Source organism: Pelodiscus sinensis, chromosome 8, assembly GCF_049634645.1.
Source record: "Pelodiscus sinensis isolate JC-2024 chromosome 8, ASM4963464v1, whole genome shotgun sequence".
Taxonomy (NCBI): domain Eukaryota; kingdom Metazoa; phylum Chordata; order Testudines; family Trionychidae; genus Pelodiscus; species Pelodiscus sinensis.
In genome coordinates, this window is record NC_134718.1 from 58,637,916 (window position 1) to 58,641,553 (window position 3,638).

Below are 3,638 nucleotides of genomic sequence, written 5' to 3' on the forward strand. Positions count from 1 at the left end.
AATGAATATTCTCACTTTGTTGATATATATTATTAAAAGTTAGGATATGTTGCTGAATTCATGATTCCTATGATATTGTATACAGTAAGGGCTCGTCTACATTGGCCCCTTTTCCGGAAGGGGCATGGTAATTTTTGAAATCGCAATAGGGAAATGCGCGGGGGATTTAAATATCCCCCGCGGCATTTAAATAAAAATGTCCGCCGCTTTTTTCCGGCTTTTAGAAAAGCCGGAAAAGAGCGTCTACACTGGCCCCGATCCTCCGGAAAAAGCGCCCTTTTCCGGAGGATCTTATTCCTACTTCGAAGGGCGCTACTTATTCCTACTGCGAAGGAAAAGGGCGCTTTTTCCGGAGGATCGGGGCCAGTGTAGACGCTCTTTTCCGGCTTTTAGAAAAGCCGGAAAAAAGCGGCGGACATTTTTATTTAAATGCCGCGGGGGATATTTAAATTCCCCGCGCATTTCCCTATTGCGATTTCAAAAATTACCATGCCCCTTCCGGAAAAGGGGCCAATGTAGACGTAGCCTAATAGTATGTCATTTATATTTTCCTGTATACTATTGCCTGTCACAGCCATCATTTATATCATCCTTTTCCTCTGCTTTCCCATACCAAATGTTTTAATGGGATTTGGGATTATTACCATCAATTTAGCATGCTGACAGTCTGTTCAATATTAGGAGGGAGATACATAATGTGTGATATTTTGAGAGAGCAGAAAAAGAGATTCACACTGGGTTCTGTCACCTCTACCAATTTTTTAAAATGTCATTAAATTTGACAGTACCACAATGTATGTATCAATAGCTAATCTTCAATTGTTGACATTTAAATAATAAGGCAATGCGCTAAGTAAAAAGTGCTAGCACAAACTGAATTAAAATATTATTCAGATCTGAACTTCAGCTACCTTTTTCTTCTCCCGTTTTACCTCGAATGTACTTATCCTTCAGCTCTTAGTCATCTTTGTAACTGTAGAATTTACTTTGAGGACATATGGTTTGTAGAAATATGCTATTCAAAATAAGAACCTGATCTTGCAACAGTGCCAACAAGACTTTCTACTATGACTTGAGTTAGTAGAAGGTACAATACTTGGTAGTACAGTAAGTATTTACAAGAAGAGGTCTTCAAATTGCATTAAGTATTCATACATATAAACTAGGCATGGTAGAGGCATTTGTTTAGCAGAGAAAAGTTTCATAGCTTCAAGTACTCTGACGAAGTCATTCAACAATAATCCATCTATAAAAATGAAAATACTCTTAAGAACATAAGAACGGCCATACTGGGTCAGATCAAAGGTCCATCTAGCCTAGGGCATGCTCCAAGTGCTGGGGCAGTATTAAAGGCCAGAGAGCATCTCAGTCTGGGCTGGCCAGTGATGAGGAAGGACCTCCAGCCAGAGCTCCGGAGCTGCAAGAGCCCACGTTCCAGATGGAGGGAATGGAAGCACCAGGAGGCGGCCGCTATTCAGCCCCAGTGGAGCCCTAAGAAGAAGCCACTGCGGAGGAGCCAGGAGATCTAGCAGCTATTTGGGATGATGCCTCAGGAGAACCGGTAGGAAGCGACCCAAGAAAGGTGCAGGAACAACCTCTCCCACCCAGGTACTCTTGGTGTGTTTTGGCTGGATTCCCCGCCAAGAGAGCAGTAGACCGCTGGGTTGGGACCTGGTGGTGCAGGCTGAGCCCGGGTCCCCCTACTGGGGTGCTAACCCCAATGTCATAGACTGGCTACTAAGCTGCACTGTCCTGAACCAAGCGTGACTCATAGACTCCGACTATTAAGCCGCACTGCCTTGAACCAAGAGTGACTCCGTGTACTCTGGCTACTAAGCCGCACTATCCTGACTCTGGCTACTAAGCCACAATGCCCTGAGCCCAGATGGTTCATTGACTCTGGCTGGTAGACCATACTGCCCAGCGACCCGGATTATTAACTGACTTGTTGTGCTGCCCCGAGACCAAGTGTATTTACAGACTCAAGAGACGGCTGATAACACCACGGCCAATCAGGTGGCGTCTTCACCCCAGAATAGCCTTGCCCTTGTGATAGGGTGTGCATATGCCGCCACATACCGTTATCGACTAATTGAATAGTCAATGCAAATTGCATCCAATATTCGATTAGCTAATTAAGCTAAATTTAACATCCCTAATGTAGCCCAGTATCTTGTCTTCTGACAGTGGCCAATGCCAGTTGCCCTAGAGCAGGGGTGTCCAAACTTTTTTCAAAGAGGGCCAGATTTGATGAAGTGAACATGCGTGAGGGCCGACCATTTTGCCTGACATTCTTTGAACCATTAAAATTAAATGCAAACGGCATACTTTTCATTTTGTCACATGGATGACAAATCTAAACAGGTGTTTAATCACTCTGCCTTTCATATCTGAAGGCCAGATGAAAAAAAAATCCAGGAAGCTGAAATATGTCAGGAACATTGTAAAGTACATTACATATTATTGGTAATAAAGATTGTCTGTCAACTTTTAAGTTAAAAAAATATGAACAGGAACATAACACCAAGTATACATGTTGTGTCCAAATATATTTATAACTGATTTAGACCAACTGACATTAACTGAGATTTTACAATGTATTCATCTCAATACGTATGGATTCGTTGGGGGCCATAAAAGATAGATATTGCCAAATTACCTGTGGGGCCGTATTAAACCGGAACACGGGCCGCAATTGGCCCGCCAGCCGGACTTTGGACATGCCTGCCCTAGAGGGAATGAACAGAACAGGTAATCATTAAGAATGCATCTACACTGCATCAGTAGTTTGAAATAAGCTACACAATTTGAACTACGCAAATTGTGTAGTTTATTTCGAGTCAGTTCTGAAATACCTTTTTTCGAAATTTTGAGCTGTCTCCACAGCACTTATTTCAAAATAAATTGCTATTCTGAAACATCCCTTACTCCTTGTGGAATGAGGTTTACAGGGATGTCGGGACAGCGAGCCTGTTATATTTTGAAATAATGGGTGCACTGAAAATACGCAGAATAGCTATTTTGGGATACCTCTGGTATCCCAAAATAGCGCTCCAGTGTAGCGGAAGCTAGGTGATTCCCTCCCTTGTCACCCATTTCTAGTTTCTGACAGAGAGAGACTAGAGACACCATTCCTACCTATCCTGCCTATCAGCTATTGATGGACCAATCCTCCAGTAATTTATCTAGTTCTTTTTTCAACCCTATTAAAGTCCTGGTCTTCACAACATGCTCTGGCAAAGAGTTCCACAGGTTGACTGTCTGTTGTATGAAGAAATACTTCCTTTTGTTTTAAACCTGTTACCTATTAATTTCATTTGGTAACCCATATTTCTTGTGTTATGTGAACAAGTTAATAACTTTTCCTTATTTACTTTCTCCACACCGGTCACGATTTTATAGATCTTTATCATATCTCCCCTTAATCTTCTCTTTTCTAAACTGGAAAGTCCAAGTCTTATTAATTTCTCCTCTTCTGACAGCCATTTCAACCCCCTAATCATTTCTGTTGCCCTTTTCTCAACTTTTTCCAATGCCAAAATATCTTTTTTAAGATGAGGCGACCACATCTGTATGCAGTATTCTATATGTGGGCATACCATGGATTTATATAGGGGCAATAAAGTATTCTGTTATTC